Here is a 26,108-nt window from a genome sequence, read left to right as displayed (position 1 = left end):
CCAAAAAACAAATAAATTCTTGCACTCTTAGTAAGTTCTTGATCCAAAACCATTGAAAGTAATAGAAAATTTTCATTACTGTTAATAGGAAGAACAGCAAACTTAAATGCTTTACAGGGAGAACTGTACAAAGCAAAGGCAATGTGTTCTACCAAAAAAAAAAAAAAAAAAAGAAAAATGAAGCCAAAATGGAATTTCTTTCCCATTTAAAACCTAGACATATTGTAATTCTTTGAAAATTAAATTGAGTATGTGGTTTTGTATATCCGTTATTATATTGGAGCTTGTGGTGAGTTGATTTCTTTTAAATTTAACTTATTCTCTATTACATTTAGCTGAAACACCCTTGGGAAATACACTGTTCATAAATAGGCTGCAGTAGAGATCATATTTAGGCATATCTGAGCATAACATTAAAAACTTATTTGTTCACCATGTCTCTGGGAGATTGGGTTGGGATCACCATATTTAACAGCCATTGACAGAACTGTTTTCTATTAATTTTCTTTTCAAATATATTAATCTTAAACACTCCAATACTCTGGCAATGGGGTCCATCACTTAATTATACATTGTTTCAAATCTTTTGAATATTCCTATGACTGGATATTCTCTAGTTCTTTTTTTTTAATGACAAATACTGAATAACCATTCCTTATTCATCATCTGTACCATGCCAATCATGATTTTGTAGGCCTTTCTCATAGCTCTCCTTAGTCATACCTTTTTGAAACTGAAGAGTTCCTAGGGTCCATAATCTTCATACGGAGACCAATATTGAAAAATGGGGAGACAGAGAACAGGATGGATATCATTCATGCTTTAAATGAAGAATGTCATTAGAACTCATAAAGCTGGTCTCGATGGGAGGAAGGACCGCATGGCAAAGAACCACACAGAAATCACAGCATTCATGGATTCTGGAAGACTGCCCATCTGATTCACTTTCTCTGAGACTTTTGTAATCCAGCTTAGTACATTTGAGTTGAGATGATCAGAAAGGAATGCAGTATTGAAGATTTGGATTTATACTGTAGTACAAGGAAGCTTTCAACTTGTTCCAAAACCCTTTGCTAATAATTCAGACATTCTTTTTGCTTTGTTTTATCTCTGCTGAGCACAGAGTAGACAATTTTGGAGAATGATCCACAGATCATACACATCATTTCACATCTGCATGGACTCCAATATCACTTTCCTGAAGGGATAGCAGCTGGTTTAAAGTATGTTACTCAATAAGAATGCATCTACATTGTGCAAAACAAGATATGAAGATGCTCAGGTTAACGAAAATCTGCCACAAGAAATACCAGAGCTGTGATACTACACAGAGTGGTTGCCCAGTGTTAGATTCAGTGCATTTGTATACCTTAGTTGTGGTCAGAGAAGTAATACTTGAGCAGGTCTACTGGAGCAGGGCCTACAGCCAGCCATATAACCTTAGGTCTAGTGTTGAAAATTTTACTGCTTTTCCAATACATTTGGAACCTCTGAACAGCACTATCCTTGGCTTACATGAAGTTAGCAGCTAAAACTTCTGCAGTCTTGACTGTGGAGGTGACTTCTAATTAGACCTTTTCACCTATAATCCCACAGAATTCTGTTTTAACATCTGAAAACTAACCAGGCACACTCCATAGTTTGGGGTTGGCTTATGTGCTGGATTGTTTCTAAAATACATGAAGCTGAGGAGGAAATGGAACACCCACTTGTTAACCAGGCAAAGAATAAGTATCACCAAGAAGGAAGGAAGGAAAACATCTTTAAAGTTAGCAAAAGTTGATTTACTGTACTTTAACAATGTATTTGTGATGAAGGGCTTTTAAGTTGTTTGACTTTGGGTTTTCCTTATTTGTTTTGTATTATTTTATAAAATAAGAAGATTCGTCAGAGCAGTGATGCCTCCTATGCTGGCAACTGGCCCTAGAAATGCCATAAAAGCAAATTTCTCTGACACTCAGGGGAAATTTATGAAACCTCAGGCTCACCTAAATTTCCTGCAGATTTCTTGCCATTTGTCAAGGCAGCTGTAAAAGGAGGGATTCAGGCCTACTCTTACCTTTGGCTTTATACTTTGAATGGGGAAAAGTGATCCTAGAGACCTAGAGGAATGCTTAATTAAGAATACACTATTGTAAAGCATGCAAGAAAGTAAACTAAAGGAACAGATTTCTATACGGGGAAAACTTCCTATGGAAACTTGCAGTGCAAGGCATTATATATTATTGTTATTATGTAAAAACTTTATTTGTAATTATGCATATACGCAATTACATATGATCGTACGAAATGTTAATAATTATAATAGAATATGTGATATGATATAAATATGTTTATAATATATCATTATATTTATAATCATTATTATATTAGAATATTGCATCCATTATTACAAAAGGCCAAAACATTCAAAAATTCATCAGCATTGAAATAATGTTTTTTACTCGTCCATGATCCTGTGTATTAATCTGAACAAATGTTAAAGAACCTTTAAATTCTGGGCCAAAATTAGAATTGAATAGTTGGAGGGCAATACTAGTTCTGTCACAGTGTGAACTGCAGGATTTTGTTTTTACTGAGTGTACTGTAAAAAGCTCTTCTTGGACTTTCATAGTGTATATTGCCAATGATTTTCACCCTGAGGATTTAATAGCCCTGTGTGGCATTTATGGTATTTTTACATCAATTTCTTGATACATAGTGTTTATTCTGTGTATTGCAGACTCAGTGGTAGAGTTTATTGCAGCCATAATTTTACATGTCCTCTAAGAGTTTCAGCTCCTTCTTCTTAAGTATGATAAGAAAATGTATATTTAACATATAGATTCTTAACTCCTGCTATTGGTTTGTTTGACCCAGCCAGCTGTAAAAGTTGTTTTGCAGTAGGATATTTGAGCTGTGCAATTAAATTCATTTGTGTCAATGATGATATCAGGAATATATAATCTATGGAGTCACGATTTCTTACTATTGGGAACAAATTACCTGCTAAATCATTAACCGTTGAGACAATACATTGATGTGAAATGCTGATTACTAGTGTATCTCAACAGGAATGTTGACACATTAGTCCATAGCCACAATTGCTGCAAAGGCACATACCTTCCTGAAGCAAATCCAAATATTAAATTTCACATAGCAGTTTTGGTGATTATAATACTCAATTCATGTCCAATATCTTTCTTAAAATGAAATAGCTCATTAGTTTCCTTTTTTTTTTCTTTTTTCCAAAATAGTAAAAGCAATTACAGTGGTTGTCATTCTTACAGAATAATTGCCTGTCAAATTTAATTTGAAAAACAAGTCATTTTAACTCATGCAATTCTTACATAGTTTTAAAATCCCAACACCTCCTTTTTAAGGTTTTTTAAAGAAAATTAGTGAGATTTTCCTAATGTATTTTTTTGTGTCTGAATGCAAGGTATTGACTTTCAGAATTAAGTGATTTGATTTTGAGACATTAAGGTATTTGAAATATATCTCTTCACAATCCCATGTAACTTCCTGTTTTTTCTATAGAGCTGCCTTTCTGTAGCCATGCTGGAAGTGTTTTTCCTAAGATAGGAAGAGTGAAACACAGAAAAATATAATTCATATGCATGGTATTGTCAGTCTGAGACAGCTAATAGGGGATATCCAAAATCTGTACAACAGAGACCTACCCAAACATTTTGCTACTCCAGAAATAATGGGTTTATGTCTGTGGACTGCTTAAAGTAGAAGGAATGGGAGCACTATCAATCTGCCTTGTAGATTTGTTGCAGAATGTTGCTACACCAACATGTTTTCAATTCCCTTCATTCCTTTAAGAATCACCACCTGTTAAGGTATTTTGTATGTAATCCAATGTTGTTTATGCTCTTCTTTACCTTCACTCTGTTAAGAAAAAAACATCAGAAGAGATTTACAATGATTAACAATGGTAGAATTTGCCTTCCCTGTTTTCTTCTTGAGTGAGAATCTGTATTATTAATCTGGAGGGGTATAGGAAAGAAAGCAGTAATGCCTAGAAAAACATGGGGACTGTGATCTGTATCTTGAAACAGGTGGCAAAAATTGTTTGCTGGGGATATGCACCTTCTCCTTATCCAAAAATTATTTACTCTCATATTGTCTGTATTTTCACAACTGTTACTCAGTGTATCATGTTAAGAGTGTTTAAACTGAGAGTAAAATGAACCCTTTCCTTGCAGGTACCTCAGCAGTCTCTCTCCAAGAGTAACTTCTCACAAATTCTTTAGAATCATGCATTAAGAGCTTTATGAAATATTATTAAAAATTAATTGCTCAAACATCTTCTTAATGATTTTCAATTTGTTGATGGATTGTGTCTTGAAACATATAATTCCTGGAGCAAATAATTTCAAAAACGTTTTTATTCTCTCTCCCTAGGTATTTTTACTATTTGTGTGTGGTAGGTTGAGCCTAACCAGCAGCTCAGCACCCACCTGGTTACTCACTCAGTCCCCTGCCCCTCTGTGGGATGGCGGAGAGGAATGGAAGAGCAAAAGCTGAGAACTCATGGGTCGAGATTAAGACAGCTTAATAGGTGAAGCAAAGCTGCACAGGCAAGCAAAGCAAAATAAGGAATTCATTCACTGCTTCCCATCAGCAGGCAGATGTTTAGCCATTTGGTGGAAAGCATGGCCTCAGCACACATAGCGGTGACTTGGGAAGATAAATGCTGTAACCACAAACATCCCCCCTTCTTCCTCCTTTACCTGAGCTTTTATTCCTGAGCATGATGTTGTATGGTGTGGGATATCCCTTGGGTCAGCTGGGGTCAGCTGTCCCGGCTGTGTCCCCTCCCAACTCCTTGTGCCCCTCCAACCTACTGTCTTGGTGGTGGGGTCAGAGTGAGAAAAAGAGAAAGCCTTGACACAAATTTAAAACACAGCACCATAACTCTGCCCCTGTCAGAGCCAGCAGACCTTGTTAATGCCTCACTCTTTTTGGAGTCCCATTACACTGCTGACCCAGGTTCCTGCCTGGGCAAATCCTACTGAAAAAAAGAAAAAAGCTATAACCAAAACAAATGTAAATATTTTAAGCTTTTTGTTTATTTTCTTTTATGCATTTTATCTGTCATGAAGTTATTTGCACAGGAAGAAAATCTGGGTCAGCACATCTGTGCCTGACTTAACACAATCCTGTTTCCATAGAAAGATTCCGTGACAGGTTACTTGATAATGTATGCATTCATACACACACACACATACATATATATGTATAAATGTACATGTATATGTATATTTTTATATAACAAATGTTGTTTGCTATTAGTTGGGGAGTTGGGGGAATTATTTTTTTTCCATCAGCTAAGTTATACCAGCAGAGGAACAGAAAGTAACTAAGGACCAATATATTAAATGGCACCCAAAATTCTCCATTATTTTCAATATTTTGTACTTTGTAGAGCTAAGAATTTATATGAACTGAACAGTTTTGAAGCCCATAGACAGTCCCAGCTATAACTGCTTCTCAACGTAAAAAATTTTTTTCTCTCTGTATATTAGTGTTAACTGCACTGTGAGTGAAAGGAATTTTTACTTTTATTAGGCGATATAAATAAGCTTTGCAAAATCAGCTGACCTAAATCATCCATGGCATGATTGCTAATTGATTTTGCTGCCTCTTGCAATTGTGTGTAATATCTCTCTTTGGTTAGAAGTTGCAGTCCACACATTATTTTGCAAGGAGATGCACTGAATTTGTCTGGTAAACTCTGCAGAATATGATGCAATATACATGAATAATGTAAGTTTAGACACATGGTTCTGCATTCAATGAACCCTGAATTAGTATCGTAAAAATGCATATTCTTCAAGTAGGTTTTAGTAATAAACTGCAACAATTTAAAACTACTGTATAATCTGCTTAAAACGGTTGCAGTTTTTGGTTCTGTAATTGGCTTTTTGTTTCTCAGCAGCGGGGCTGTGAAGCAGTTGTGATCCAGACGATGTATGTACACAGACTACGCACAGGCAGAAGATTTGCGCAAAGTGATCTGTACTGATTGAAAATACAGCTGATCCATATTTACAGCTGAATCTTTATGCTGTTAGTCACAAGAAAACAGACATGTTGATTACTGTCAAACTCACTGGTAACCTTGCAAGTTGAAAAGGTTCTGGGTTTGATGCAGAATGGGTATGATGTCCTACATTAACCAATAGTACTCTCTTTGGGTCCGATTCAACCCCATTGACAGTGAAAGAGGGATTGCATTTTTAGGCCTATTTCAACCACAGTAGGGATACATGTTCTCTCTGGAAACTGGCTATCCTTGATGCTTACAGTTCATAGACATTTTTTCTAGTTTTCTAAATTTTTTCCTTGCTTTCTGTGTTTTTTTTTTTTCTTGTCTTTTTTTAAAGAGGTTGTTGACTTGATGAAAGAAATTCACCATGTTTTTAAGAGTTCACATAATCTAAAATCACAAACCACTTGCACGTTACAAGCAAAAAATACAATGTTAATTGTTTAGTCAGATATTTCAAACAAATACATGAGCAAGATTCACTAAACCATTTTACATTGATCTTATGTGCACATTCATAAGCTTATATGCTTGTATTACTGGGTAGCCTAAGAGCATTCTGTGGATCATCTTCTCTTTACAATAAAAGTGCAGAGTTTCTGTCACATTAGTGAAAATTAACTTAAAGGTACGAGAACACAGATTTGTGAGAATATGGGCATGAAATCCAGGCCTAGATACTAGAGGCAACTATTTTATATGATCATCTTCACCTCACAACTAAGGGCTTTTTTCATGTTATTCTTTTGTTGGAAGTCTTTTCTTTCTACGTTCTCTCATAAGGGCTGTCTTTCTCAAAAGCTTGTCTTTGTGGACATGTCTTATAGTAAGTAATGCTTTGGGGTCATTAATCTCTTATTTATAGTTTGAAAGCAAGGTCCATACTATTAAGTTCACTAAAATCTGTAAGCTGATAGACCTAAATGGAAACCATGACCAGACTAGGGATACAAGCAGCCACATGGTTTTGTTTATAGTAAGTTGAAATAGCTCCTTGTAATAAATTTGGTTGCACTAAATAAAATTATATAAATTATATAGCTATAAATAATGAAGAAACAAGTAAAATTTTGCAGTAGTCACCAACTGAAGTGTGTGTTTGAGATCTGATTTTATAATTAAATGCTTAAAAAGGGTACATGCTTAACTTTCTTTTTCCAAAAAAAAAAAAATAGATGGCCTTATTCGATTATTGGAAATGGCAGTTTTTACATCTTGCATTTGTTCATAATTAATATAATTAGAGTCAGACACTGAAAGAACTTCTGTGGCTTATAATTGATTCCCTGCTCATTCTAGTTGCATCTGTAATTTTTTAAAATTTTACCACAGACATCTGCGAGATAATAGCTGTGTGTTCATTCTAAGGCAGTCTGTCCTAAAGTACAAATACAAGCTGACTCATTGGGATCACCATATGAACTTACAAAATTATTCTCTTGGAACATAACATTAGGATATCTCACAGCAAACCAGCTCGCTCACATGTTAACTATGCTTTCATGTTAAAGATGGGTGAGGAGGCAGTGCCTAGATCCAAACGGGGTTTATATTACCATTTGGGGTTCACTGATGCCAACCCTTTTGAGCTTCTCTAATCACATTTTGCCACCATATGGCAAGCATCAGTTTTATCTTGTAGTAATCTGACCTTCTTGCACCAAATCTCCAGTGAATACAAATAGAAACTGACAAAGCATCATCTGCTTTTGAATCCAAAATAGAACAGAGTCAGACGAATGCTGAAATTTTACCTTTTTGCTAATATGTACTGCATGGCAATTGTTACAGCAAAATTGAGGGGGAAAAAAACGTTACTTGAATCCCAAACTAGGAAACCTAACTGCTCATATTCCCCAGGACAGAACACAAAGTGTCTTCGCTGCTGGAAGATTTCTTAGGAGGAAAAAGTACTAATCTGCACTGATTCCTTTCCAGGGACAAAATCTGGGCTTACATGCAAGTGTGAGAGTCTCACCCAAACACCTGACAGTTTTCCTGCTGTTTTTCCATGTGGGTACTGGCAATGTGCCATGTACTGCCATGGTCAGATCAGAAGATGTAACACCTTGGCTAATAAGGGAAGGAATATCAGTGCCTGGCTGCTTTCACATCTCTCAGCTGAAAGTTTAGGCTTAGGCAGATCCTAATGAACAGGGAACAAATGTACTGCTGCAAAAGACAGCACTAACGGTTTCAGATTTCTTGGTCACAACGGTATTCTACTAAAACTATTTTTTGCTTTATAAAGCAAAGGGGCTGGTAGGGAAAATGCTATTTTTGTTCTAACCCATATAGATATACTGACTGAGAATCTACAGTTATAACGTGAGTTGCATAAAAATTACTTAAAAATGAATAATGATGACTTTTCTAGGGAACTGATGGTAGAAGAAAAGAATAGTAAAGATAATATAATTCAGAAAATAGTCAACATGGGCAACTCAGGGAACTAAGAGACAAGGTGCTTCAGAGAGAGGGAGTTTAAGGTATGAAGGAATGTGAGAGAACTGGCAGTAATGGAAAAGTTGAGATTATATTCGTAATGGCAGACTGTTCCATTGCACAGGAAAGATAGGAAGCATATTAAGAGAACAACACAGGATCAGGAACTCTTCAAGGATGTGAAAATAAATATTAGATAAATAAATGAAGACTGGAAAGAAGGGTAGATGTCTAAGAATGTGCCTAAAGGAGAGAAAAACATATTGGGATAAAATCAGAGAGACTAAGGTGCAAAATGAGTTTCATTAGCAAGTAACAGAAAAGCCCTAGGAGAAGGAAATTAGAAATAAGACAAAAAAGAAGGAAGGATACATAACAAACATTGGATTAGGTAAAGACTGAGACAAATGGTGCCTTCCTTGCTTTAAAAAACAAACAAATAAGCAAGCACCCTAAAACCTTGTTTTAACTGTATATATAAAGAAATAAACTTTATGAAGTGTTACAAAGTACAAAACAGAATACAGAAAGAACACTCTATAGTGTATCTTTTTATAAAATAGGGTGGGCAAATTCAAGTTGTGTAGCCTGGATAAATTAATCTTTTTACATAAGGAATTAATTTTACAAAATGTCTAGACCCCTGGAAAATTATTTTTTTGGAAGTTATGGGATCCAGAGTTCTAACAGGAATAAGCTTAATATCTAAGCTCAAAAAAGAAATTAGGAAAAAAGAAGGAAAAAAAAAAAAGAACCCAGAGCATTATAGCTATGTTAGTCTAACTCCAATTTCTGGCAAGATTCTGTAAAAAATTATTAAGAAATCAATTTATAAGTACCTCAAAGATAATAAGATGATAAAAATGGACAGCATGAGTTTGTCAAGAACTGATCATGTCAAACTAATCTAATTTCTTCCTCTGACAGGCTAACAGGCCAAGTGAATAAAGAAGAAGCAGTAGGTTTGCTACAGCTTGACTTTATTAAGTTTTTTGACACTGCCATGCATGACATTCTTATAAGCAAGCTAAGAAAATGCAGTTAAGTATAATCATACCATTAAAACTCACTCTGAAGAAGTAGCTATTAATGGTTTACCTATACCCTAGGAGTGTGTTTCAAGTGTCATTCCTCATGTATCTGTTCTGGACCTAGTTGTGTTTGATATTTTCATTAATAGTTGGAATGGATGAAATACATAAATGGATGACATTACAGTAGAAGAGGTGGCAGTAATTTTCAAAGACGGGTTGAGATTACAAGGTGATTTTGACAAATTCCTACAAAATTCAACAAATTGAAATTCTCTGAATTTCAAATCCCAATTTACTTTTCCATATGTGCAAAACACATTGTCTCACTGCCTACTACGAGTGAACTGAAATTCAGAGAATTTCAATCAGAGAACACAGAGAAATGCAATGGCTATACCAAAACCTAAGGTGTAAATTAAAAATGAGGGCTGACTAGGCAACATATTTTTTTTTAAAAAAGAAACAAAACAAAAAAAGCAAACATGGATCTTGGCCTTATAATGGAAACCAACTATGAGTCAGCAATGTGTAACAAAAAGAAGAACCCTAATTCTGGAATATATTAAGGCAGTATTTCATGTGTAAGACATTATGGTGGTAACAATTCTGCTCCCTGCAGCACAGGGGAAACTCTGGCTGGAATCCTTCTGCTTCTTAACATCCACAAATAGTCGTCCACAATCTATAAAACCAAATCTTCAAAACTGCATTCAGACAGAAGACCTTTGATCTCTTAATTGGTTGGGGTTTTTTTCACAGCAGTAATAAAAGATATCACCTCTATGATATGCATCATGACTCAATAAATGGATTTAGGAGCATCAGTTCTAGTATGTTATTTTTAAAAAACTTGGCTAGAATAGTGAGGTACTTATGAATACTGTTGCTACATTTCATTAAGCTAGAAACCCTTTCTTCCTGTAAGCATGCCTAATTTGAGATTCCACAAACTCATACTAGGCAGTGAGACAATGTGTTTTGTGCATATTGAAAAGTAAAGCTGCGTACAGGATGTATGCTGACTCAGAAAGGCCTTCCAGCTTATGAAGGCAGAGAAAATGAAATATATCTTCTCCCATTTCTTGGTGCTATCATTCATGTTCTCACTTACTAAGTCACAGGCTAAATAGAGGAGTGAGAGCATTACTGTAGAGCGTTAAGAAGCTTTAGTGCACAGACATACTTATTTCACTCCAGCTATTTAAAGGGCTGGCTAAGCATTTGCATGATGTTCTTTAAATGCTAAAATAACTATAATCAGTCCATGCATTCAGTGTACTTTGTAACAGCTCATCTGCCATGTTACACTTATATTCCAATAATGAAGTTTATAAATTTTCAAGCAGTTCTACAGAATTTTAAGCATTAGTCCACCCTGGGAATTGAACAGCCACTCAACTTCTAGAGCTCAGCTGACAAGGCAAATCCAAGGCATGTAGTCATTTGAATGGCTTATTAAACTTCAGTCATAACCAATTAGTAAGGATTGTACTGTTCCCCGCCCCCATTGGTAAATACTCATTTATTTTCTTGTCTCATTTACTTTCTTGTATATCCTTATTAATAAGATTTCTCCCCTGCATAAAGCAACAGGCCTGCAAAAACTGATGAAAGGAAACAATGAAATTCTTGTAGATTACACATGCCAACATTTAAGGTTTTGTAAAATTCTATTCACTGGGGCTCTGGCCTGGCACTGTCTTGTATAGCAGAAAGAGTAAAAAGACTACACACTTTCCAGTAAGTACAGAGAGAAAGATGCAGGGTGGAGAAAAACACTATAGGGACGAATATAATTCCTGCTCTCTGGAAAACTTAAAGTTTTGTCCTCACACACAGCTAGAAAAAGTAAAGGGTGTGTATGCTAAGAATTAAAACAGCAAACAGTAGCTGACAGTGGAAAAAAAAAAAAGCAGCTTGTTGTTTAAATTGGTAGTCTGTGCTCTACACTGCAGAAAAAAATAGTCTCTCCATTTCTTCTTTGAAGACATCTGCTCCTGCATGTTGAAAACAGTCATTGCAGTGGTGCTGAAAGTGATCCTAGAAGAAGGACATGCATTAATTCTGATATCCCCTTCAAACACGTCTTGAATCTGGAGCCCACACGCAGACATTGGTGTCATTTCATTTGCCCTAAGTTCTGGCCTCCAAAATCTGCTCCAGATGTCAGGTTCCTCTAAGGCTTGACAGCCCCATATGAATAAATATCTGAAGCATCAAGGGTGTTTGAAATGGTACTAGATGCCTATGCATATGCCTATGCCTAAGTAACTGAATCATGCCTAACTCTTTTCTATGACTCAACTTCTTTGTATCAACAAGCAAGTAAGTATAGTTTCCTGGATGAGGCATATATATGGCACAATTATGACACTTAATCTTTGAATCACATCAGTGTCTGAAGTTTCATGGCAAATTAGGTTCTTATGTAAAAGTTATTTAGGAACGTTCTGCCAAGAAGGCTGTCTTCTGAAAACACGGATTATTTAAAATAGAACAGAATATTTCAGTATTATTTAAGTTTGCCCATTCTTTTCATTGAGGAAATATTCTGTTTTGATAGGAAGGTATTCTCTCGAAGTGTTTTCCAAAATCATGGTACAGATTCCAGTAAAAACCCAGAAAACCATGGAGAGAAGACTAGGGTTGTTAAAAGGTTGTGAATGGCTGTTAGACTTAGCTCCTTAACCTTATTGATTCATAAAAGGGCTCAAGTGTCAATGTCCTACTTTAAAAGGAACCATTCTAGCACCATTGGGTATCTCTAGCCAGGACTCTCCCACAGGTGTCTGTTGGAATGGTTGCACTCTGTACAAATGAACAAACATACCAAGAAACAGTTAAACAATGCCCACTCTCTTAACCACTGACATCATACAAAATTAACCAATCATTCTCATTAGCATAACATTTATTTTTTTTACATAAGTAATCCAATAGGACGGCCTGATGGCTTGGGTATTGCAACATGGTATGGGAGATAGGAACTTAACAACAGGCACATTGAGTTATGGCTGAGGTCCAGGTTGTTGACAAGCATAAGATATTGAAATATAAGATAAAGGCAACTGCAGTGCATTCCTTCCATGTGTGCTTCTTCACCATCTACAATCTGTGGTTTAGAGTTGGAAGGTATATTGATATTAATACATTTAAATGCCTTTCAAAAGCCTTTTTTTCTGTGCATTCCTATGATCAGCTTTTGAAAGAAAAATACTCTGACAATTAATTTGTGGTTTAATTAAGCAATGTGTTAAAAAACACATTTCTTCTTTTTGGGGGATTTACCATCTTAAAATTTTTAGTTGATGAACTCTGGCTCCTGTGTTTTGAGAAAAAAGCATTTTTTATTCACTTAATTATGTCATTTATGACTCTTCCTTCACTGTTTGTTTTATGAAGTGAAGAAACTTAGAGAAAAATTCAGTTCAGGGTCAGGACATGTAAATGGAAGGGTCTTCATGTAGAAGTAAACAGGAAAACTAGACATGTATACACTTATATACATGAGTTACCACTAAACTAAGTTCTCTAAGCACAGTGGAGATCTATGTATGGCTCAATGTAACCACACACACACAGGCATTGAGCACTACTTCAGATGCCTTGGGGTTTCTCACTTGGCTTCCAGCTGCTACTCCAGAAAGGCATGAGTTCCCTAGATATCCCCTGTCATATTTCCTAACTCTATGGATGTGTCAAACACCCTGAAGAGTCTAAAATTACACTAGACGCCTAAGTTAATGTTCTAGCTATCTAGTTTAGGATGAGCTGAATTCTTCAGTTGTGTTGCCTGGACTGGCTACAGGCTCAATTCAGTTGCCTGAACTTAGGCTTCTACTGCTATTTCAGATGCCATAGGGTATTTCTCGGATATTCTCAACAGGCTGGCAGATATGTCACAGGATGACAGAAGTTTATAGTAAACTTGTGCTTTGTAGCAGAAGTTTAGAAATTTAGCTTAGAAGTAGACACTTATGCAGAAACATCTAAATACAAGTCTTAATCTTGAACTGTGTTATTCCCATAAACTGTTTAATCACTCCTAATAGGAAATACTCTCTCTTCAGTGAAACACAAGTTCAGATCTTGGCATTACAGACAGGGACATCAATATCAGACTTTATTTTCCTATATGTCAACTAAACATCTGATTACAAAAGTATTTACTAAATAGATTACAGAAGTATTTACTAAACAGGAGTCAGTTACTTAGGGTTTTCTGCTTGTTCAACTGACAAACAGACCCAAGAAATAAAAATCTTGGAAATGTTTTCAGATAACTCAACTCTTAAATCTGGATTTGGTGTCACTGGAATGTTTTATGACTATTGCATACATTCTGAAGCCAAAAATCAAACATTTAATTTTGGTTTAGTTGAAAAGTTAAATTACTTCAGCAAGTTGTCAACATATTGATTATATTTTCAAGGCTACTAACATTTGAGTTGAACACAGTTTTTTTTAGATGCATATTATACATTTAATGAATCACTAAATAATACTTCTAATAAAATAACAAGTACAATTAAACCGAGAATTAGAACGCCTAAATTCATAGCTGTCGGTGTAATTATTTTAAACACCAAACTCCTTCAGTTTAAAAAACTTTTTTTCTTCAGTGCTCTGATCTTCAGTGAAAATGATTTCATTTACTGGAACCACTTGCATCACAATATTAATTCATCCTGAGTGTTATAAATAGTGTAAAAGACAGGGAAATTATGACAAATGTTAACATTAATGTTTAGCTTTACTGTAGAATAAACATCCTTCAGTGTCTCACTATGGATAATAGCTAATGAGATTTTTATTATACGCTGCAACTTAATTGCATAAAGTTGTTCTCTTTGAAAGTTCGCTATCTAATACATTTACATGGGAAAAAAAAAAAAAAAAAGAAAAAATACTATATGTCTAAACAGCCTGAAAGTTGTCTGTAAAAATTATAGTTATAATATTAAAAAAAAACCTAAACAAAAAAAACCCAATAACAACCCAAACAAACTAATATTTTACCATATTTTCTGTAAAGATCACTGTTTAAATTTAAAGGTATCTTACCCATTCAAGTGTGGTGATATTTTGAGTATACAACAGTATAGCAAGCCACAAGGTCTGGTGAACTGCACAACCTTGGTTTAAATTCAAATGACTATTACCAAGTTTATGTAAGAAATTTAACATTATTGCCATTTAATTTAATTCAATTCACTTGCTTGATCCCCAATTCTGCCTTCACACACTATGTACAAGCTACATTTAAAGATCATGAGAGTTAATATTTCACTGTTCATATGATACTAGTGGATAATAAATAAAAAAAAAAAAAGAAAAAAGATTGGTGTTAGGATGTCTTCAGCTGTTTTCAGCTAATTTTAAACAGTAATCTCCCTACATCGTGCATACTGAAATAAAATCAAGCACCACATGCTAACGTATGTGGAAAAAATCCTGGAGTATTTTTTCTTCTCAAGAAGAAACACTCCAGTAATCTCTCTGAACTTATCTGCAGCATTAACAGCCTATTTCTGATTATCACTATTTGTTCATACACAGGTAGCAAATGTTTGACATTCTGCACAGTTAAATAGTGTCTAAGAAAATAAGAAAACTTCCTCACAATTCCAAATGTGGTAATGAACATTTTTTGCTTTAAAACATTTTCCTGTAAGGAAGAATGGAAGAAGAAAATGGATGTTGTCTCAGCTCCTTAAAAGTATACAACCTTAAGCAGCAGAACCTCAGAACAATCTTGAAGAACTCCTTGTCTGTATCCCTTCAGTCTTGCAATGCCCTTCTCTTCCTCTGTACTTCTTGCAAAGACCCTAGTGTATGATCTAGTTAGGAAGAGGGAGGAAAGGGACACAGCTACCATCACACAGAGCGAAGATTAAAAACTGCCTCAATAACAGTCTCAGCCTGAGAAATCTGAGAAAATGCCTCATTTATATTTATCAGTATTTTCTGTGCCTCTGTTTCTCTGTTTATACTGAGTTGTGCTTTGATGCATGACAACCTTATAAAGATGGTTCTTGAAATACAAGCAGGAAGGAGAAACAAATAATGTGATTATTATGACTGTAGTGATGAAGACTTCCTGAGACCTTACTCTTCTATCTCTTTTGTAAGGAATAAAAATAGAACAAAGACATAGATACATGGAAATAAAAGGACTGTTGGATGAAATCAGAGCAGAAATCCATGACAGTGTAGTGAAAAATAGTTAGAAATGGTAATGTGTGCTTGCAGCCCAGAGACCGAGCCATATCCTGGGCTGCACAAAAAGAAGCATGGGCAGCAGGTAGAGGGAGGTGATTTTCCCTCTCTACACTGCTCTTCTGAGACCCCACCTGCAGTACTGCGTTCAGCCCTGGGGGCCCCAACATAAGAAGGACATGAACCTGTTAGAGCGGGTCCAGAAGAAGGCCACAAAGATGATCAGAGGGCTAGAGCACCTCTCCTATGAATACAGGCTGAGAGAGTTGGGATTGTTTAGCCTGGAGAAGAGAAGGCTCCAGGGAGACCTTATAGCAGCCTGCCAGTACCTAAAGGGGGCTTATAAGAAAGATGGGGAGGGACTTTTTAGTAGTGCCTGTTGCGATAGGACAAGGGGTAATGCTTTTAAACTAAAAGAGGGTAGATTTAGATTAGATAGAAGGAAGAAATATTTTACAATGAGGGTAGTGAGGCACTGGCACAGGTTGCCCAGAGAGGTTGTGGATGCCACATCCCTGGCAGTGTTCAAGGCCAGGTTGGATGGGGCTTTGAGCAACCTGGTCTAGTGGAAGGTGTCCCTGCCCATGGCAGTGGGGTTGGAACTAGATGGTCTTTAAGGTCCCTTCCAACCCAAACCATTCTATGATTCTATGATCTAGGTTGGAGGTGTTGCCAAGTTTAAGTCAGCCTACGTCCTGTGTCAAAACTGCTTCCATAAAGAAAAAATGAGACGTTATTGTCATAGGAGACTCTCTTCTGAGGGGAACAGGAGGTCCAATTTGCTGATGGGACCCACTTCTTAGGGAAGCCTGCTGCTTCCCTGGAGCCCAGGTTAAAGATGTGACAAGAAAGTTCTTACCCTAGTATGGCCCTCAGATTATTATCCATTATTGCTTCTTCATGTAGGCAGCAATAATGTTGCAATAAGAAGTCCAAGGGCAATCAAAACAGACTTCAGGGCCTTGGGATGACTAGTTAAGGGGTCAGGAGCACAACTAGTGTTGTCCACTATCCTTCCAGTTGCAGGGGATGATGAGGGAAGAAACAGGAAGACAGAGCAGACTAACAATTGGCTCCGAGACTGCTGTCACTGGCAAAATTTGGGGGGTTTTGATCATGGGTCAGTCTAGATGACACCAGGCCTGCTGGTGACAGATGGGGTACACCTGCCTCAAAGGGGGAAAAGGATCTTAGTGCAGGAGCTAGCAGGGCTCATTGAAAGAGCTTTAAACTAGATTTGAAAGGGGAAAGGGATAAAACCAAGCTCACAAGAGATAAGCCTGGGGGCAGCACACCAGTGTTGGAGGGACGGTGTGCTAGCAAGGTCCTTTAGTCTGCTCCATGATGTGCTGAGAACACTGGAGCACATTTGAAATGTCCCTGTACTAATGCACATAGCACCCTAGCCATCTCAGTGGAGGTAGGGGACAGAGATCCACGCGTCAGCAAGGAGCTAATGTGTTAGAAACCATGAAAGTACCTGAGAACAGTCATATAGGACGGGCTTCTCACCCTAAAACAGGTGGCAGGATCAATAGCCCAACTGAAGTGCATCTACACCAATGCATGCAGCATGGGCAACAAACAGGAGGAATTGGAAGCCATTGTGCAGCAGGAAAACTACAATATAGTTGCAAACACAGAAACATGGTGGGATGACTCGCACAACTGGAGTGCTGCAATGAATGGCTATAAAATCTTCAGAAGGGACAGGCAAATAAGGAGAGGTGGTGGGGTAGCCCTGTATCTAAGGGAATATTTTGATTCTCTAGAGCTTGACGATGGTGATGAAAGGGTGACGTGTTTATGGGTAAGAATCAGGGGAAAGGCCAACAAAGCAGATGTCATGGTGGGAGTCTGTTATAGACCACCCAACCAGGATGAAGAGGCAGGCAAAATAGTCTATAAGCAGCTGGAAGAAGTCTCACAATCGCCAGCCCTTGTTCTCCTGGGGGACTTCAACTTACCAGATGTCTGCTGGAAATACAATACAGCTGAGAGGAAACAGTCTAGGAGGTTCCTGGAGTGTGTGGCAGATAACTTCCCGACACAGCTGGTGAGTGAGCCAACCAGGGAAGGCACCTCACTGGACCTGTTGTTTGTGAACAGAGAAGGACTTGGGGGTGATGTGATGGTTGGAGGCCATCTTGGGCACAGCGATCATGAAATGATACAGTTTTCATTTCTCGGAGAAGTAAGGAGGAGGATCAGCAGAACTGCTACCTTGGACTTCCGGAGGTCAGACTTTGGCCTGTTTAGGGACCTGGTCAGCAGAGTCCCTTGGGAGGCAGTCCTGAAGGGCAAAGGAGTCCAGGGAGGCTGGACATTCTTCAAGAGGGAAATCTTAAAGGTGCAGGAGCAGGCAGTCCCCATGTACCAAAAGATGAGCCAGCGGGGAAGAGGACCAGCCTGGCTGAACAGAGAGCTTTGGATGGAACTCAGGAAAGAGAGCATTTATGACCTTTGGAAGAAGGGGCAGGCAGCTCAGGAGGACTACAAGGATGTTGTGAGGTTATGCAAAGAGAAAATTAGAAGGGCCAAAGCCCAGCTAGAACTTAATCTGGCTACTGCCATAAAAGACAGTAAAAATGTTTCTATAAATATATTAACAACAAAAGGAGGGCTAAGGAGAATCTCCATCCTTTATTAGATGCAGGGGGAAATATAGTGACAAAGGATGAAGAAAAGGCTGAGGTACTTAATGCCTCCTTTGCCTCAGTCTTTAATAGCAAGACCAGTTGTTCTTGGGGTACCCAGCCCCCTGCACTGGAAGACAGGCGTGGGAAGCAGAATGAAGCCCCCATAATCCAAGGGGAAATGGTTAGTGACCTGCTATACCACTCAGATACACACAAGTCTATGGGGTCGGATGGGATCTACTCAAGGGTACTGAGGGAGCTGGCAGTCGTGCTCACCAAGCCACTTTCCATCATTTATCAGCAGTCCTGGCTAACCGGGGAGGTCCCAGTTGACTGGAGGTTAGCACATGTGATGTCCATCTAGAAGGGCCAGAAGGAGGATCCAGGGAACTATAGGCCTGTCAGTCTGACTGCAGTGCCAGGGAAGGTTATGGAGCAGATCATCTTGAGTGCTATCACCATGGCACATACAGGACAAATAGGCAATCAGGCCCAGTGAGCATGGGTTTATGAAAGGCAGGTCCTGCGTGACTGACCTGATCTCTTTCTATCACAAGATGACCCTCTTAGTGGATGAGGGAAAAGCTGTGCATGTTGCCTACCTAGACTTCAGGAAAACCTTTGACACCGTTTCCCACAGCATTCTCCTGGAGAAACTGGCTGCTGTTCATGGCTTGAATGAGTGTACTCTTTGCTGGGTAAAAGACTGGCTCAGTAGCTGGGTCCAAAGAGTTGTGGTGAATGGAGTTGAATCACAGCTGGCGGCCAGTCACAAGCAGTATTCCCCAGGGCTCAGTAGTGGGGCCAGTTCTGTTTAATACCTTTATCAATGATCTGGACAAGGGGATGAAGTGCACCCTCAGCAAGTTTGCAGAGGTCACCAAATTGGCAGGAAGGGTTGATCTGCTCAAGGGTAAGAAGGCTTTACAGAGGGATCTGGACAGGCTGGATTGATGGGCCAAGGCCAGTTGTACGAGATTCAACAAGGCCAAGTGCCGGGTCCTGCACTTGGGTCACAACAACCCCATGCAGCGCTACAGGCTTGGGGAAGATTGGCTGGAAAGCTGCCCGGCAGAAAAAGACCTGGGGGTGCTGGTTGACAGCTGGCTGAATATGAGCCAACAGTGTGCCCAGGTGGCCAAGAAGGCCAACGGCATCCTGGCCTGTATCAGAAATAGTGTGGCCAGCAGGAGCAGGGAAGTGATCGTCCCCCTGTACTCGGCACTGGTGAGGCTGCACCGTGAGTCCTGTGTTCAGTTTTGGGCCCCTCGCTACAGGAAAGACATTGAGGTGCTGGAGCGTGTCCAGAGAAGGGCAACGAAGCTGGTGAACGGTCTAGAGCACAAGTCTTATGAGGAGTGGCTGAGGCAACTGGTGCTGTTTAGCCTGGAGAAAAGGAGGCTGAGGGGAGACCTTATCACTCTCTACAACTACCTCAAAGGAGGTTGTAGTGAGGTGTGTGTTGGTCTCTTCTGTCAAGTGGCTGGAGATAGGACGAGAGGAAATGTCCTCAAGTTGAGGCAGGGGAGGTTTAGATTGGATATAAGGAAAAATTTCTTTATTGAGAGGGTTGTCAGGCATTGGCACAGGCTGCCCAGGGAAGTGGTTGAGTCACCATCCCTGGAGGTATTTAAAAGACATGAAGACATAGTGCTTAAGGACATGGTTTAGTGGTGGACTTGGCAGTGTTAGGTTTATGGTTGGACTTGATGATCGTAAAGGTCTTTTCCAACCTAGATGATTCTATGATTCTATGAATCTCTGTGTGTGTTTGTGTGTGTTTACAAATGTGTATACCAAGCCGGTCAAAATTTCCACATCTATTCTGAAAAAATATTTAAAATTATCTTTTCACAGACACATAATAGCTAAAATTATTTTGCATAAAATTTAGAAAAAAGTATGGATTTTTATGTACATAAATAAATGCAAACTTTTTGAAGAAATTCCCAGTTATTTATGCCAGTTTCCCCAGGCTCCTGGGTATCCAAGGAGTAGTTTATGTGAAGATTTTGATAGTCATAACCACTTTTTTTTTTTTAAGATATCCATCTCAGTTCTCTCTGAAATGTTTACCCTGCTCACAGGTAACCTCTTTTCCACCCTGTCTCTATCACATGGACCTTGTTCTCAGTCTCCTCTAGACCACACTATCATACAAGGTAATGAGGCTCTGTAGGATGTGGCTATGACCTTGTTTTATGGGCTGCTGAATCTGGAGAGATTTTTCACATCTCTGTCTTGAAATAATCAAGTTTTGCTGTTCAGATGAGCCGACTTCCCACTATGTTTCAAAGCCCTGCTCAGTGAACTCCTGCTGTCCAGTCTAAGTCTGGTGAGGTGTCCATGGCTGATACACCAAGCGCTGTGGTCTTATTCATGATCTAACGCATGTACTCAGCAGTCTTATAACTTATGGCCTTAAAACCTTCAAAGAGCACTTAGTGAAGATGTAAAAAGACAGTTAACCTGTTGATCATGACACTTAGAAACAACACGTCCCATCAGGAAGTAGGGACACTTTCAAACAACTGTGTAAAACAAACAAAAAAAGAAATCTTCTTTCCACTGTGTGACAGAAGAATGACAAAGGCTGATACATCTGTTGGTCTGAGAAAATGCCATATTGTCATGAGCAAATAAGCGCTCCTGTTCTTCCTTGAAGACACTTAGGCATTAATCATTCAAGATACCCTGTTCTGCCAGTGATACTTGGCAGACTTCGCAGGCTGATTACCATTAGCCGGAGTGCTAAAAGTCCTCATCCTTTCTCTGCAGTCAGTGTATAGCCAACAGCAGGAGCCATACACAATTCAAATTAAATAAACACATCACTTAAGCTACTGAGCACGTGACTTACACCTTCAGCAGCTGACCAGTAAAATATCCATTAACTTTTTACAGAAATATCTCAAAAAGATTACTCCGCATTTTACTAGGAATATTTCCAAAAATATTTCCAAAAATATTTCCAAAAAATACACCTTTTTCAGTAAAGTAATGTAATAGAATATGGAAAATAAATTATTTTGTAATGTAAGGAGGAAAATTGCACATAATTAATCAATGTTTTGTTTTCATCTCTAAAAGAGAGTAAATTAGTTCAAAACATAATTTGATGAAAACTCACAGATAAATAACTACATGAGAAAGCTTTTTAATTACAACTGCTATGCCAGATACAATTAGCATTATCATATGAATTGTAAATTGCTGAATAGAAGACTTTAAGATATTATTTTTTAGTTTTCATATGATAAAGATTCCTTCTTTTTAGCTCCATTATTGATTCCCTTTTCAATGGGTGTACTCATTTATTGACTCACTCCTGAACTGGGATTAATGTTTCAGAAAGGGACTACCATTTTTACCTTTTTTAAAATATTTTACAATTTCTTTTCAATATTCTTTTTTATTTGGGATTATAGATAATATATTGACTAAATGAATTGTGGGAAAATAAAAATAAATAATATATTAGACTGATTTCTTCTCTGACCAGTGATGTAAGGATGAAGAAATCTCACATGCTTAAATTGATAGTTAAATGCTGACTTTATGTTGGTGGAAATGGAATTGATCAATTTGGCCAAGTGACTTTACTTTCAAGAGATTAATGTTCTTATTACATGCTATCCTTGAACTTTTTAATGAAAGAAAAAAAACACAACAGTATGAAATAAAGCACAGACAAAGATGAATAGCATGCAAGAAAAAAAAAAAAGTTTTTTTAAAAATAAAGAAAATAAAACCAAAACAGACGTTTGAGATCTTCACCTTTTGCATTTAATCCACAAACTTAATTTTCTTTTATATTTTAATTACTTGATTTCCAGGAAATCTTCACTGATAGCCAAAAATGTTGTCATATTAGTATTAAGTTGATACATTGGCTCTTAGTAAGATACTATCTCTCCCACATATAGAGGAACCAATCCTAAACCATAGATTGATGTTGATTTCATTATTCTAGAGACACTTCTGTTTGTGGGTAATTTTTATGCTGTATTGGCTCTTTGAATAGCTGGAAGCCATCAGAAAAATCCTAAATCCATGTTACATATCTAGCAGGCAATATTTTCTGTCTTTTAGTTATAGCAACAGAGTTTCATCATGAAGATATCATTAGTGTTTGAAAGGCTTTTTTATTTCAACTCCAGAAAACATTTGGGAAGCTGCCAAAAAGATAGAAAAACAAAACTGAATTGAGTTTTTACACGGATACGAAATGAACTAAGCAAGAAAGAATGCTCTACTATCCCTAACAGAGCAATTCCGGAGCCTGGGGTACTATATAGTGAATGCAGTGGAAACAGTCATCAGTTTTGTGAGGTCACCCTAAATCATCTCTCCTTTTGCCAGTGCTGAAGATAAGATACTGGAGGGGAATGACCATTGGCATGTAGGACATGTAGTAGGGTACTTCTTATGTCCTTAAGCCATAAGGGTCCTCAAACCAGAGTAAAGATGGCCAAGTTGAGAATGTTTGAGAGAAGACACTGAGGAGGCAAAAACCCTCATGAAACTGGTGGAGCAGCTAATCCTGGAAACCTGGTGAGAAAATCATCAGGAGTAATCAGCACGGATTCACCAGTGGGAAGTCATGCTTGACGAACTTAATAAACTAAAAGCCTTTGACGCTGCCTCCCATAAGATCCTCAATAGAAAATTTGCTGTATGGGCTGTATGAGCAGATAGTGAGGTGGATTGAAAATGGATGAATGGCTGGGTCCAGAGGGTGATGGTCAGTGTTATAGACTTCAGTCTAGTTGGAGGCTGGTAACTAGCAGTGTACCCCATGGGTCAATACTGGGTCCAGTCCTGTTTAACATCATAGAATCATAGAAACATTTAGGTTGGAAAAGACCTTTACAATCATCGAGTCCAACCGGCAACCATGCCCACTAAACCATGTCATGAAGTGCCTTGTCTACACGCTTTTTGAATACCTCCAGGGATGGTGACTCAACCACTTCCCTGGGCAGCCTGTGCCAATGCCTGACAACCCTCTCAATAAAGAAATTTTTCCTTATATCCAATCTAAACCTCCCCTGCCTCAACTTGAGGACATTTCCTCTCGTCCTATCTCCAGCCACTTGACAGAAGAGACCAACACACACCTCACTACAACCTCCTTTGAGGTAGTTGTAGAGAGTGATAAGGTCTCCCCTCAGCCTCCTTTTCTCCAGGCTAAACAGCACCAGTTGCCTCAGCCACTCCTCATAAGACTTGTGCTCTAGACCGTTCACCAGCTTCGTTGCCCTTCTCTGGACACGCTCCAGCACCTCAATGTCTTTCCTGTAGCGAGGGGCCCAAAACTGAACACAGGACTCACGGTGCAGCCTCACCAGTGCCGAGTACAGGGGGACGATCACTTCCCTGCTCCTGCTGGCCACACTATTTCTGATACAGGCCAGGATGCCGTTGGCCTTCTTGGCCACCTGGGCACACTGTTGGCTCATATTCAGCCAGCTGTCAACCAGCACCCCCAGGTCTTTTTCTGCCGGGCAGCTTTCCAGCCAATCTTCCCCAAGCCTGTAGCGCTGCATGGGGTTGTTGTGACCCAAGTGCAGGACCCGGCACTTGGCCTTGTTGAATCTCGTACAACTGGCCTTGGCCCATCAATCCAGCCTGTCCAGATCCCTCTGTAAAGCCTTCTTACCCTTGAGCAGATCAACCCTTCCTGCCAATTTGGTGACCTCTGCAAACTTGCTGAGGGTGCACTCGATCCCCTTGTCCAGATCATTGATAAAGGTATTAAACAGAACTGGCCCCACTACTGAGCCCTGGGGAACACCACCTGTAACCCGTCACCAACTGGATTTGACTCCATTCACCACAACATCTTCATTAATGATCCAGATGATTGGGCAGAGTGCACCTCCAGCAAATTTGCTGATGACACAAAACTGGGAGGAGTGGCTGATACACCAGAGGACTGTGCTGCCACGCAGAGGGACCTCAACAGGCTGGAGAAATGGGCTGATGGGAACCTCATGAAGGTCAGCAATGAGAAATGCGACGTCCTGCACCTGGGGAGGAACAATCCCCTGTGCCTATGTATGCTGGGCGTTGTCCAGCTGGAAAGATTTTTGGCAGAAAAGGCACTGGAGGTTTTAGTAAACACCACATTGACCAGGAGCCAGCAATGTGCCCTTGAAGCAAAGAATGCAAATGATATCCTGGGCTGCATTAGGCAAAGTGTTGCCAGCAGGTCAGACTGTCAGAGATTTTTCGAAATTTCTCAATTGTCTATACAGCATATGATATGGTCTACTTCTTAGAATGGATATTTTTTCTAATGAAGTGCAAGAGCTGTAGACATTAACAATAGTCTTTATCTCTTTTTTTCCTTCCTATTTAATGGAGATTTCTTGGGTTTCCTGTTTTACATAGTGGTATGATGTTTTGTAGGGTGTTCATGGAAGTGTGTTGTGGGTTGAACTGTAGAAATGAGCATCTGTGAACCTTCCTGGATTTCTATGACATTACACATTGACTGTGATTGCAAGCAATGGGATTAGAAGAGAATTGAACTAAATGAAAACTCCAGTTCTTCATTCTTAAGTTCACTCCCTGTTGAAATACCAAACCTGGGGGCAGTAGACCAATGGTTTATGAAGCTAGAATAAAGAGAAGCAATATATCCACATTTTTAGAAGGCCTTAGACACTTAAAGTCATATTGGGATACATTAATTTGTTTTCCTGATTGAACAATATATGATTGTTGGAGAAGGGGTGAAGGACAAAACCCCTTGCCAAAGGAATACATTTTACATTCTTAAAATATTTTCTTTGACTGTAACTGATGATTTTGGATACTGTCTCTGAAAAAAACAAACAAAAACCAGGACAACTCCACACTACCAGTGCCAACCTGTTCCCCCCTAGAAAAAAGTCAGCTAATTTCTCTTTGGTGGAATCTGGAGTTTTTCCATGTCAAGTATTTGTTCTTTGCATGTATAAGTCAGAGATAACAAATATGTCTGCGAGGAGAGTTTAGTAGCATCTCAAGATAAGAGTGAGCTTCAGTGAAAGACAGAATTTCCCTTACTTATCTGGTCACTGCTAAAGCTCATAAAGAACATTTGAAGCTTACTTGTAAAGCTGTATAAATAGTTGAGAGAGGGAGGGCCAGGCACAGCTGTGCAATTTAAAAAACTAAACCAACTAGATTTGTTTCAGTTTGGCCCAAAACAAATTTGTCTCTTTTTTTTTTCCTGATAAAATAAAAATCCCTAGAATAGTCTTTTGATTAAATGAAAAGTTCTATTTTTATATTTTTATTAAAACAAGCATAATTATAATTTATTTAAAATATTTCAACATGAACATGAATTCACTTCTATTTGGCAATAATAGAATGGAGTGTTCAAGATTTTAGGACTGTCCATTTTAAGGAGAGATTCAAAACTAATTGATGAATGTGAGATGAACCCTTCATGTTATAGAGCACTCAAACTCTCATTTTCTAATGAATTCATTAATATCTCCCCCCTCCAGAATTACCCAGTTCAGCTTCTAGCAGTCACCATAGCTTAAAGCTTCTTTTCATATTAAACAAACAAACAAAAAAACCCCAAACAAACGAAAAAAAAAGAAAAAAAGAAAAAAACTGCAGGAAGAAAGTTCAGAGATACAAGACTGATATGCTTCATAAAAAATGTGGAAGTTCAAATACATAGGATATCTGTAATGAAAAAATAAGAAATATAAGAGAAAAAAATAA

The sequence above is a fragment of the Harpia harpyja genome, chromosome 4 (genome assembly GCF_026419915.1).
Source record: "Harpia harpyja isolate bHarHar1 chromosome 4, bHarHar1 primary haplotype, whole genome shotgun sequence".
NCBI lineage: Eukaryota > Metazoa > Chordata > Aves > Accipitriformes > Accipitridae > Harpia > Harpia harpyja.
Note: the sequence above shows the minus strand (reverse complement) of the source record.